This window comes from Stenella coeruleoalba (genome assembly GCF_951394435.1).
Source record: "Stenella coeruleoalba genome assembly, chromosome: 6".
Taxonomy (NCBI): domain Eukaryota; kingdom Metazoa; phylum Chordata; class Mammalia; order Artiodactyla; family Delphinidae; genus Stenella; species Stenella coeruleoalba.
In genome coordinates this window covers 30432747-30446232 of record NC_137151.1, presented here as the reverse complement: position 1 = coordinate 30446232, position 13486 = coordinate 30432747, and the positions used below count along the sequence as shown (strand labels likewise).

The window sequence follows — 13486 nt, the reverse complement described above, 5'->3', positions numbered from 1 at the left end:
CCAAGCAAGCTTGCAAAGGAAATTTGCACTACAATGAAGTCTCAATTCCACCTGGTCAAAACGGCCATCTGAAAAAAGTGTAAAATCCATAAAGGCATGACAGGCCATGGAGAACTGGGAGCCTTCTTATGCTGATGGGCGGGATGTAAATTGCCAACAGCCACTCTGGAGAAGAGTATGGTGTTTCCTGAAACATCTAAAAAACAAAGCAACAGAGCCTAGGGCACTTCCACTTATGGTCCTATAGCTTAGGGAAATTAAAATCAAAAAGACACAGCCACCCCAAAGTTTGGGACGGCTCTGTTTACAAGAACCTCGTTTACGGTACAAGTTCAATATTGCAGAAAGTGAAAAATGGATAAAGAACTTGTGGTACTTACGTACAATGCAATATCACTCAGCAATGAAATCTATGTCATCAGGCCCGTAGCAGCATAATGAGTGGATTCAGGTATGATGATTCGAACTGAAATAAGTCACACAGAAAAGAAACATCATAAGGTATCACTAATACACAGAATGTGAACTTGGCTACACATGAACAGAATTACAAAACAGAACAGTGTCTCAAGTTTAGAAAACCAACTTACGCTTGCTTAACGGGGAAGGTGAGTTGGGGTGCTGCATAAAACCAGAGATTGAAATGAGCACAGATAAAGTTCCTTAAGCCAAATATGGAATAGACAAGAGCTACTCCTTACTCAACGAAATGGACTCAACACCCCATATTAAACGCCTAAGAATGTACCTGACTAGTAAGTATCTTAAAACCTATGGATTGCTATGTCTCCAAAAGAGAATCAAGCGTGTGTACAGGGGCATAAAGGCAGCAGTGATAGGATTGGAGAGGTTTGGTGAGCAAATGAAGACCCTTTGAAGTCATATTGCATGGTACCCATTACACAGGTCTCAACTCTCCAGGTTTAAGGTATTCTTTCTTCAGCTAAAACATGCATGTGGAACCCAGAGTATGATCAACGATGTGAAAGGGAGACGTGTTCAAATATGTCTCAGTTTTCCTCCCCTGGTACTCGGGTGCAACATTCCAGATGCTTTACTAACACTCTCCCTACTTGGAGAGTCAGTGCCTTTAACCTCCTGTTTGCCCCAGTTTGCAATTTCTGCGGAAGATGAACAGGAATAGCGAGAACCAATGAGAGACTACCTGGAGGTGTCTGAACGGGCAAATTTAACTCTCATTTCCCACCAGGAAGAGGAATTAACCAAAGGCTCAGCGTGCCATGCCGGAACCACATTAGGGCCTGAAGACACCCTGCGGTGTTGCGCCCAGCTCACAAGAAAGGGAGTTGAAGAAAGGAGCTCAGGGGCACTGTAATTCACAAACCTGCAGAGTTATAAATGACAGCTATCGTCCAAAAATATACTGAAGTAAGGCTGCCAAGAGGACTTGAAAGCGGGGCAGAATTGCAGGAAACCGATTTCAGGAGGTAGACAGGAATTGCATTTCAAGCATAGGAAAAGAGGCAGAACGTCCACAATGATGCACTTGGCCAAAAAGGGCGTATGCGTTTTTTCCTGAATATATTCAGGAAAACACGCATATGCACATTTTGGCCAACCAAGCAAGCTTGCAAAGGAAATCTGCACTACAATGAAGTCTCACTACCCCCCAGTCAAAAGGGGCATCTGAAAAAAGTGTAAAATCCAGAAAGGCAGGACAGGCCATGGAGAACTGGGAGCCTTGTTATGCTGATGGGCGGGATGTAAATTGCCAACAGACATTAGGGAGAAGTGTATGGTGTTTCCTGAAACATCGAAAAAGCAAAGCAACAGAGCCTAGGGCACTGCCACTTATGGTCCTATAGCTTAGGGAAATTAAAATCAAAAAGACACAGCAACCCCAATATTTGGGACGCCTCTGTTTACAAGAACCTCGTTTACAGTACAAGTTCAACATCGCAGAAAGTGAAAAATGGATAAAGAACTTGTGGTACTTACGTACAATGCAGTATCACTCAGCAATGAAATCTATGTCATCAGGCCCGTAGCAGCATAATGAGTGGATTCAGGTACGATGATTCTAACTGAAATAAGTCACACAGAAAAAGAAACATCATAAGATATCACTAATACACGGAATGTAAACTTGGCTACACACGAACTGCATTCCAAAACAGAACAGGGTCTCAAATTTAGAAAACCAACTTATGCTTGCTAAAGGGGAAAGGTGAGTTGAGGTGCTGCATAAAACCAGAGATTGAAATGAGCACAGATAAAGTTCCTTAAGCCAAATATGGAATAGACAAGAGCTACTCCTTGGTCAACGAAATGGACTCAAAACCCCATATTAAACCCCTAAAAATGTTCCTGACTAGTAAGTATCTTAAAACCTATGGATTGCTATGTCTCCAAAAGAGAATCAAGCGTGTGTACAGGGGTATAAACGCAGCAGTGATAGGATTGGAGAGGTTCGGTGAGCAAATGAAGACCCTTTGAAGTCATATTGCATGGTACCCATTACACGGGTCTCAACTCTCCAGGTTTAAGGTATTCTTCCTTCAGCTAAAACATGCATGTGGAACCCAGAGTATGATCAACCATGTGAACGGGAGACGTGTTCAAATATGTCTCAGTTTTCCTCCCCTGGTACTCGGGTGCAACATTCCAGACGCTTTACTAACACTCTCCGGACTTGGAGAGTCAGTCCCTTTAACCTCCTGTTTGGCCCAGTTTGCAATTTCTGCGGAAGATGAACAGGAATAGCGAGAACCAATGAGAGGCTAGCTGGAGGTGTCTGGACGGGCAAATTTAACTCTCATTTCCCACCAGGAAGAGGAATTAACCAAAGGCTCAGCATGCCGGGCCGGAACCAGATTAGGGCCTGAAGCCATCCTGCGGTGTTGCGGCCAGGTCACAAGAAAGCGAGTTGAAGAAAGGAGCTCAGGGGCACTGTAATTCACAAACCTGCAGAGTTATAAATGACAGCTATCGTCCAAAAATAGACTGAAGTAAGGCTGCCAAGAGGACTTGAAAGCGGGGCAGAATTGCAGGAAACCGATTTCAGGAGGTAGACTGGAATTGCATTGAAAGCATAGGAAAAGAGGCAGAACGTCCACAATGATGCACTTGGCCAAAAAGGGCGTATGCGTTTTTTCCTGAATATATTCAGGAGAAAACGCATACGCCCTTTTTGGCCAACCAAGCAAGCTTGCAAAGGAAATCTGCACTACAATGAAGTCTCACTTCCCCGCGGTCAAAAGGGCCATCTGAATAAAGTGTAAAATCCAGAAAGGCAGGACAGGCCATGGAGAACTGGGAGCCTTGTTATGCTGATGGGCGGGATGTAAATTGCCAACAACCACTCGGGAGAAGTGTATGGTGTTTCCTGAAACATCTAAAAAACAAAGCAACAGAACCTAGGGCACTTCCACTTATGGTCCTATAGCTTAGGGAAATTAAAATCAAAAAGACACAGTCACCCCAAAGTTTGGAACGGCTCTGTTTACAAGAACCTCGTTTACAGTACAAGTTCAACATCGCAGAAAGTGAAAAATGGATAAAGAAGTTGTGGTATTTACTTACAAAGCAATATCACTCAGCAATGAAATCTGTGTCATCAGGCCCTTAGCAGCACAATGAGTGGATTCAGGTATGATGATTCTAACTGAAGTAAGTCACACAGAAAAAGAAACATCATAAGATATCAGTAATACACGGAATGGAAACTTGGCTACACAGGAACTGAATTACAGAACAGAACAGGGTCTCAAATTTAGAAAAACAACTTATGCTTGCTTAAGGGTAAAGGTGAGTTGGGGTGCTGCATAAAACCAGAGATTGAAATGAGCACAGATAAAGTTCCTTAAGTCAAATATGGAATAGACAAGAGCTACTCCTTGCTCAACGAAATGGACTCAACACCGCATATTAAACGCCTAAGAATGTACCTGACTAGTAAGTATCTTAAAACCTATGGATTGCTATGTCTCCGAAAGAGAATCAAGCATGTGTACAGGGGCATAAACGCAGCAGTGATAGGATTGGAGAGGTTCGGTGAGCAAATGAAGACCCTTTGAAGTCATATTGCATGGTACCCATTCCACGGGTCTCAACTCTCCAGGTTTAAGGTATTCTTCCTTCAGCTAAAACATGCATGTGGAACCCAAGTATGATCAACCATGTGAACGGGAGACGTGTTCAAATATGTCTCAGTTTTCCTCCCCTGGTACTCGGGTGCAACATTCCAGACGCTTTACTAACACTCTCCCGACTTGGAGAGTCAGCGCCTTTAACCTCCTGTTTGGCCCAGTTTGCAATTTCTGCGGAAGATGAACAGGAATAGCGAGAACCAATGAGAGGCTAGCTGGAGGTGTCTGGACGGGCAAATTTAACTCTCATTTCCCACCAGGAAGAGGAAATAACCAAAGGCTCAGCGTGCCGTACCGGAACCAGATTAGGGCCTGAAGCCATCCTTCGGTGTTGCGGCCAGCTCAAAAGAAAGCGAGTTGAAGAAAGGAGCTCAGGGGCACTGTAATTCACAAACCTGCAGAGTTATAAATGACAGCTATCGTCCAAAAATAGACTGAAGTAAGGCTGCCAAGAGGACTTGAAAGCGGGGCAGAATTGCAGGAAACCGATTTCAGGAGGTAGACTGGAATTGCATTGAAAGCATAGGAAAAGAGGCAGAACGTCCACAATGATGCACTTGGCCAAAAAGGGCGTATGCGTTTTTTCCTGAATATATTCAGGAAAAAACGCATACGCCCTTTTTGGCCAACCAAGCAAGCTTGCAAAGGAAATCTGCACTAAAATGAAGTCTCACTTCCCCCCGGGCAAAAGGGGCATCTGAAAAAAGTGTAAAATCCAGAAAGGCAGGACAGGCCGTGGAGAAGTGGGAGCCTTGTTATGCTGATGGGCGGGATGTAAATTGCCAACAGACACTAGGGAGAAGTGTATGGTGTTTCCTGAAACATCGAAAAAGCAAAGCAACAGAGCCTAGGGCACTGCCACTTATGGTCCTATAGCTTAGGGAAATTAAAATCAAAAAGACACAGCAACCCCAATGTTTGGGACGCCTCTGTTTACAAGAACCTCGTTTACAGTACAAGTTCAACATCACAGAAAGTGAAAAATGGATAAAGAACTTGTGGTACTTACGTACAATGCAGTATCACTCAGCAATGAAATCTATGTCATCAGGCCCGTAGCAGCATAATGAGTGGATTCAGGTACGATGATTCTAACTGAAATAAGTCACACAGAAAAAGAAACATCATAAGATATCACTAATACACGGAATGTAAACTTGGCTACACAGGAACTGCATTCCAAAACAGAACAGGGTCTCAAATTTAGAAAACCAACTTATGCTTGCTTAAGGGGAAAGGTGAGTTGAGGTGCTGCATAAAACCAGAGATTGAAATGAGCACAGATAAAGTTCTTTAAGCCAAATATGGAATAGACAAGAGCTACTCCTTGGTCAACGAAATGGACTCAAAACCCCATATTAAACGCCTAAGAATGTACCTGACTAGTAAGTATCTTAAAACCTATGGATTGCTATGTCTCCGAAAGAGAATCAAGCGTGTGTACAGGGGTATAAACGCAGCAGTGATAGGATTGGAGAGGTTCGGTGAGCAAATGAAGACCCTTTGAAGTCATATTGCATGGTACCCATTACACGGGTCTCAACTCTCCAGGTTTAAGGTATTCTTCCTTCAGCTAAAACATGCATGTGGAACCCAGAGTATGATCAACCATGTGAACGGGAGACGTGTTCAAATATGTCTCAGTTTTCCTCCCCTGGTACTCGGGTGCAACATTCCAGACGCTTTACTAACACTCTCCGGACTTGGAGAGTCAGTCCCTTTAACCTCCTGTTTGGCCCAGTTTGCAATTTCTGCGGAAGATGAACAGGAATAGCGAGAACCAAAGAGAGGCTAGCTGGAGGTGTCTGGACGGGCAAATTTAACTCTCATTTCCCACCAGGAAGAGGAAATAACCAAAGGCTCAGCGTGCCATACCGGAACCAGATTAGGGCCTGAAGCCATCCTTCGGTGTTGCGGCCAGCTCAAAAGAAAGCGAGTTGAAGAAAGGAGCTCAGGGGCACTGTAATTCACAAACCTGCAGAGTTATAAATGACAGCTATCGTCCAAAAATAGACTGAAGTAAGCCTGCCAAGAGGACTTGAAAGCGGGGCAGAATTGCAGGAAACCGATTTCAGGAGGTAGACTGGAATTGCATTGAAAGCATAGGAAAAGAGGCAGAACGTCCACAATGATGCACTTGGCCAAAAAGGGCGTATGCGTTTTTTCCTGAATATATTCAGGAAAAAACGCATACGCCCTTTTTGGCCAACCAAGCAAGCTTGCAAAGGAAATCTGCACTACAATGAAGTCTCACTTCCCCCCGGTCAAAAGGGGCATCTGAAAAAAGTGTAAAATCCAGAAAGGCAGGACAGGCCGTGGAGAAGTGGGAGCCTTGTTATGCTGATGGGCGGGATGTAAATTGCCAACAGACACTAGGGAGAAGTGTATGGTGTTTCCTGAAACATCGAAAAAGCAAAGCAACAGAGCCTAGGGCACTGCCACTTATGGTCCTATAGCTTAGGGAAATTAAAATCAAAAAGAAACAGCAACCCCAATGTTTGGGACGCCTCTGTTTACAAGAACCTCGTTTACAGTACAAGTTCAACATCGCAGAAAGTGAAAAATGGATAAAGAACTTGTGGTACTTACGTACAATGCAGTATCACTCAGCAATGAAATCTATGTCATCAGGCCCGTAGCAGCATAATGAGTGGATTCAGGTACGATGATTCTAACTGAAATAAGTCACACAGAAAAAGAAACATCTTAAGATATCACTAATACACGGAATGTAAACTTGGCTACACAGGAACTGCATTCCAAAACAGAACAGGGTCTCAAATTTAGAAAACCAACTTATGCTTGCTAAAGGGGAAAGGTGAGTTGAGGTGCTGCATAAAACCAGAGATTGAAATGAGCACAGATAAAGTTCCTTAAGCCAAATATGGAATAGACAAGAGCTACTCCTTGGTCAACGAAATGGACTCAAAACCCCATATTAAACCCCTAAAAATGTACCTGACTAGTAAGTATCTTAAAACCTATGGATTGCTATGTCTCCAAAAGAGAATCAAGCGTGTGTACAGGGGTATAAACGCAGCAGTGATAGGATTGGAGAGGTTCGGTGAGCAAATGAAGACCCTTTGAAGTCATATTGCATGGTACCCATTACACGGGTCTCAACTCTCCAGGTTTAAGGTATTCTTCCTTCAGCTAAAACATGCATGTGGAACCCAGAGTATGATCAACCATGTGAATGGGAGACGTGTTCAAATATGTCTCAGTTTTCCTCCCCTGGTACTCGGGTGCAACATTCCAGACGCTTTACTAACACTCTCCGGACTTGGAGAGTCAGTCCCTTTAACCTCCTGTTTGGCCCAGTTTGCAATTTCTGCGTAAGATGAACAGGAATAGCGAGAACCAATGAGAGGCTAGCTGGAGGTGTCTGGACGGGCAAATTTAACTCTCATTTCCCACCAGGAAGAGGAATTAACCAAAGGCTCAGCATGCAGGGCCGGAACCAGATTAGGGCCTGAAGCCATCCTGCGGTGTTGCGGCCAGGTCACAAGAAAGCGAGTTGAAGAAAGGAGCTCAGGGGCACTGTAATTCACAAACCTGCAGAGTTATAAATGACAGCTATCGTCCAAAAATAGACTGAAGTAAGGCTGCCAAGAGGACTTGAAAGCGGGGCAGAATTGCAGGAAACCGATTTCAGGAGGTAGACTGGAATTGCATTGAAAGCATAGGAAAAGAGGCAGAACGTCCACAATGATGCACTTGGCCAAAAAGGGCGTATGCGTTTTTTCCTGAATATATTCAGGAGAAAACGCATACGCCCTTTTTGGCCAACCAAGCAAGCTTGCAAAGGAAATCTGCACTACAATGAAGTCTCACTTCCCCCCGGTCAAAAGGGCCATCTGAAAAAAGTGTAAAATCCAGAAAGGCAGGACAGGCCATGGAGAACTGGGAGCCTTGTTATGCTGATGGGCGGGATGTAAATTGCCAACAACCACTCGGGAGAAGTGTATGGTGTTTCCTGAAACATCTAAAAAACAAAGCAACAGAACCTAGGGCACTTCCACTTATGGTCCTATAGCTTAGGGAAATTAAAATCAAAAAGACACAGTCACCCCAAAGTTTGGAACGGCTCTGTTTACAAGAACCTCGTTTACAGTACAAGTTCAACATCGCAGAAAGTGAAAAATGGATAAAGAAGTTGTGGTATTTACTTACAAAGCAATATCACTCAGCAATGAAATCTGTGTCATCAGGCCCTTAGCAGCACAATGAGTGGATTCAGGTATGATGATTCTAACTGAAGTAAGTCACACAGAAAAAGAAACATCATAAGATATCAGTAATACACGGAATTTAAACTTGGCTACACAGGAACTGAATTACAGAACAGAACAGGGTCTCAAATTTAGAAAACCAACTTATGCTTGCTTAAGCGTAAAGGTGAGTTGGGGTGCTGCATAAAACCAGAGATTGAAATGAGCACAGATAAAGTTCCTTAAGTCAAATATGGAATAGACAAGAGCTACTCCTTGCTCAACGAAATGGACTCAACACCGCATATTAAACGCCTAAGAATGTACCTGACTAGTAAGTATCTTAAAACCTATGGATTGCTATGTCTCCGAAAGAGAATCAAGCATGTGTACAGGGGCATAAACGCAGCAGTGATAGGATTGGAGAGGTTCGGTGAGCAAATGAAGACCCTTTGAAGTCATATTGCATGGTACCCATTCCACGGGTCTCAACTCTCCAGGTTTAAGGTATTCTTCCTTCAGCTAAAACATGCATGTGGAACCCAAGTATGATCAACCATGTGAACGGGAGACGTGTTCAAATATGTCTCAGTTTTCCTCCCCTGGTACTCGGGTGCAACATTCCAGACGCTTTACTAACACTCTCCCCACTTGGAGAGTCAGTGCCTTTAACCTCCTGTTTGGCCCAGTTTGCAATTTCTGCGGAAGATGAACAGGAATAGCGAGAACCAATGAGAGGCTAGCTGGAGGTGTCTGGACGGGCAAATTTAACTCTCATTTCCCACCAGGAAGAGGAAATAACCAAAGGCTCAGCGTGCCGTACCGGAACCAGATTAGGGCCTGAAGCCATCCTGCGGTGTTGCGGCCAGGTCACAAGAAAGCGAGTTGAAGAAAGGAGCTCAGGGGCACTGTAATTCAAAAACCTGCAGAGTTATAAATGACAGCTATCGTCCAAAAATAGACTGAAGTAAGGCTGCCAAGAGGACTTGAAAGCGGGACAGAATTGCAGGAAACCGATTTCAGGAGGTAGACTGGAATTGCATTGAAAGCATAGGAAAAGAGGCAGAACGTCCACAATGATGCACTTGGCCAAAAAGGGCGTATGCGTTTTTTCCTGAATATATTCAGGAGAAAACGCATACGCCCTTTTTGGCCAACCAAGCAAGCTTGCAAAGGAAATCTGCACTACAATGAAGTCTCACTTCCCCCCGGTCAAAAGGGCCATCTGAAAAAAGTGTAAAATCCAGAAAGGCAGGACAGGCCATGGAGAACTGGGAGCCTTGTTATGCTGATGGGCGGGATGTAAATTGCCAACAACCACTCGGGAGAAGTGTATGGTGTTTCCTGAAACATCTAAAAAACAAAGCAACAGAACCTAGGGCACTTCCACTTATGGTCCTATAGCTTAGGGAAATTAAAATCAAAAAGACACAGCCACCCCAAAGTTTGGAACGGCTCTGTTTACAAGAACCTCGTTTACAGTACAAGTTCAACATCGCAGAAAGTGAAAAATGGATAAAGAAGTTGTGGTATTTACTTACAAAGCAATATCACTCAGCAATGAAATCTGTGTCATCAGGCCCTTAGCAGCACAATGAGTGGATTCAGGTATGATGATTCTAACTGAAGTAAGTCACACAGAAAAAGAAACATCATAAGATATCAGTAATACACGGAATGGAAACTTGGCTACACAGGAACTGAATTACAGAACAGAACAGGGTCTCAAATTTAGAAAAACAACTTATGCTTGCTTAAGGGTAAAGGTGAGTTGGGGTGCTGCATAAAACCAGAGATTGAAATGAGCACAGATAAAGTTCCTTAAGTCAAATATGGAATAGACAAGAGCTACTCCTTGCTCAACGAAATGGACTCAACACCGCATATTAAACGCCTAAGAATGTACCTGACTAGTAAGTATCGTAAAACCTATGGATTGCTATGTCTCCGAAAGAGAATCAAGCATGTGTACAGGGGCATAAACGCAGCAGTGATAGGATTGGAGAGGTTCGGTGAGCAAATGAAGACCCTTTGAAGTCATATTGCATGGTACCCATTCCACGGGTCTCAACTCTCCAGGTTTAAGGTATTCTTCCTTCAGCTAAAACATGCATGTGGAACCCAAGTATGATCAACCATGTGAACGGGAGACGTGTTCAAATATGTCTCAGTTTTCCTCCCCTGGTACTCGGGTGCAACATTCCAGACGCTTTACTAACACTCTCCCCACTTGGAGAGTCAGCGCCTTTAACCTCCTCTTTGGCCCAGTTTGCAATTTCTGCAGAAGATGAACAGGAATAGCGAGAACCAATGAGAGGCTAGCTGGAGGTGTCTGGACGGGCAAATTTAACTCTCATTTCCCACCAGGAAGAGGAAATAACCAAAGGCTCAGCATGCCATACCGGAACCAGATTAGGGCCTGAAGCCATCCTGCGGTGTTGCGGCCAGCTCAAAAGAAAGCGAGTTGAAGAAAGGAGCTCAGGGGCACTGTAATTCACAAACCTGCAGAGTTATAAATGACAGCTATCGTCCAAAAATAGACTGAAGTAAGGCTGCCAAGAGGACTTGAAAGCGGGGCAGAATTGCAGGAAACCGATTTCAGGAGGTAGACTGGAATTGCATTGAAAGCATAGGAAAAGAGGCAGAACGTCCACAATGATGCACTTGGCCAAAAAGGGCGTATGCGTTTTTTCCTGAATATATTCAGGAAAAAACGCATACGCCCTTTTTGGCCAACCAAGCAAGCTTGCAAAGGAAATCTGCACTACAATGAAGTCTCACTTCCCCCCGGTCAAAAGGGCCATCTGAAAAAAGTGTAAAATCCAGAAAGGCAGGACAGGCCATGGAGAACTGGGAGCCTTGTTATGCTGATGGGCGGGATGTAAATTGCCAACAACCACTCGGGAGAAGTGTATGGTGTTTCCTGAAACATCTAAAAAACAAAGCAACAGAACCTAGGGCACTTCCACTTATGGTCCTATAGCTTAGGGAAATTAAAATCAAAAAGACACAGCCACCCCAAAGTTTGGAACGGCTCTGTTTACAAGAACCTCGTTTACAGTACAAGTTCAACATCGCAGAAAGTGAAAAATGGATAAAGAAGTTGTGGTATTTACTTACAAAGCAATATCACTCAGCAATGAAATCTATGTCATCAGGCCCTTAGCAGCACAATGAGTGGATTCAGGTATGATGATTCTAACTGAAGTAAGTCACACAGAAAAAGAAACATCATAAGATATCAGTAATACACGGAATGGAAACTTGGCTACACAGGAACTGAATTACAGAACAGAACAGGGTCTCAAATTTAGAAAAACAACTTATGCTTGCTTAAGGGTAAAGGTGAGTTGGGGTGCTGCATAAAACCAGAGATTGAAATGAGCACAGATAAAGTTCCTTAAGTCAAATATGGAATAGACAAGAGCTACTCCTTGCTCAACGAAATGGACTCAACACCGCATATTAAACGCCTAAGAATGTACCTGACTAGTAAGTATCGTAAAACCTATGGATTGCTATGTCTCCGAAAGAGAATCAAGCATGTGTACAGGGGCATAAACGCAGCAGTGATAGGATTGGAGAGGTTCGGTGAGCAAATGAAGACCCTTTGAAGTCATATTGCATGGTACCCATTCCACGGGTCTCAACTCTCCAGGTTTAAGGTATTCTTCCTTCAGCTAAAACATGCATGTGGAACCCAAGTATGATCAACCATGTGAACGGGAGACGTGTTCAAATATGTCTCAGTTTTCCTCCCCTGGTACTCGGGTGCAACATTCCAGACGCTTTACTAACACTCTCCCCACTTGGAGAGTCAGCGCCTTTAACCTCCTGTTTGGCCCAGTTTGCAATTTCTGCGGAAGATGAACAGGAATAGCGAGAACCAATGAGAGGCTAGCTGGAGGTGTCTGGACGGGCAAATTTAACTCTCATTTCCCACCAGGAAGAGGAAATAACCAAAGGCTCAGCGTGCCATACCGGAACCAGATTAGGGCCTGAAGCCATCCTGCGGTGTTGCGGCCAGGTCACAAGAAAGCGAGTTGAAGAAAGGAGCTCAGGGGCACTGTAATTCACAAACCTGCAGAGTTATAAATGACAGCTATCGTCCAAAAATAGACTGAAGTAAGGCTGCCAAGAGGACTTGAAAGCGGGGCAGAATTGCAGGAAACCGATTTCAGGAGGTAGACTGGAATTGCATTGAAAGCATAGGAAAAGAGGCAGACCGTCCACAATGATGCACTTGGCCAAAAAGGGCGTATGCGTTTTTTCCTGAATATATTCAGGAAAAAACGCATACGCCCTTTTTGGCCAACCAAGCAAGCTTGCAAAGGAAATCTGCACTACAATGAAGTCTCACTTCCCCCCGGTCAAAAGGGCCATCTGAAAAAAGTGTAAAATCCAGAAAGGCAGGACAGGCCATGGAGAACTGGGAGCCTTGTTATGCTGATGGGCGGGATGTAAATTGCCAACAACCACTCGGGAGAAGTGTATGGTGTTTCCTGAAACATCTAAAAAACAAAGCAACAGAGCCTAGGGCACTGCCACTTATGGTCCTATAGCTTAGGGAAATTAAAATCAAAAAGACACAGCCACCCCAAAGTTTGGGATGCCTCTGTTTACAAGAACCTCGTTTACAGTACAAGTTCAACATCGCAGAAAGTGAAAAATGGATAAAGAAGTTGTGGTATTCACTTACAAAGCAATATCACTCAGCAATGAAATCTGTGTCATCAGGCCCTTAGCAGCACAATGAGTGGATTCAGGTATGATGATTCTAACTGAAGTAAGTCACACAGAAAAAGAAACATCATAAGATATCAGTAATACACGGAATGTAAACTTGGCTACACAGGAACTGAATTACAGAACAGAACAGGGTCTCAAATTTAGAAAACCAACTTATGCTTGCTTAAGGGTAAAGGTGAGTTGGGGTGCTGCATAAAACCAGAGATTGAAATGAGCACAGATAAAGTTCCTTAAGTCAAATATGGAATAGACAAGAGCTACTCCTTGCTCAACGAAATGGACTCAACACCGCATATTAAACGCCTAAGAATGTACCTGACTAGTAAGTATCTTAAAACCTATGGATTGCTATGTCTCCGAAAGAGAATCAAGCATGTGTACAGGGGCATAAACGCAGCAGTGATAGGATTGGAGAGG

At 43.8% G+C, this 13486-nt stretch overlaps 2 long non-coding RNA genes across 12 annotated transcripts in view; both read right to left on the bottom strand.

Annotated features, from left to right (window-relative positions):
• Positions 1-459, bottom strand: part of LOC307188212 — a 207026-nt gene extending 206567 nt beyond the window's left edge. The window contains exon 1 of the long non-coding RNA XR_013828844.1: positions 381-459. This is a non-coding gene — a long non-coding RNA (uncharacterized lncRNA). The remainder of the gene's footprint in view (positions 1-380) is intronic.
• Positions 1-13486, bottom strand: part of LOC307188209 — a 1799555-nt gene that overhangs the window by 1423356 nt on the left and 362713 nt on the right. The window lies entirely within an intron of this gene.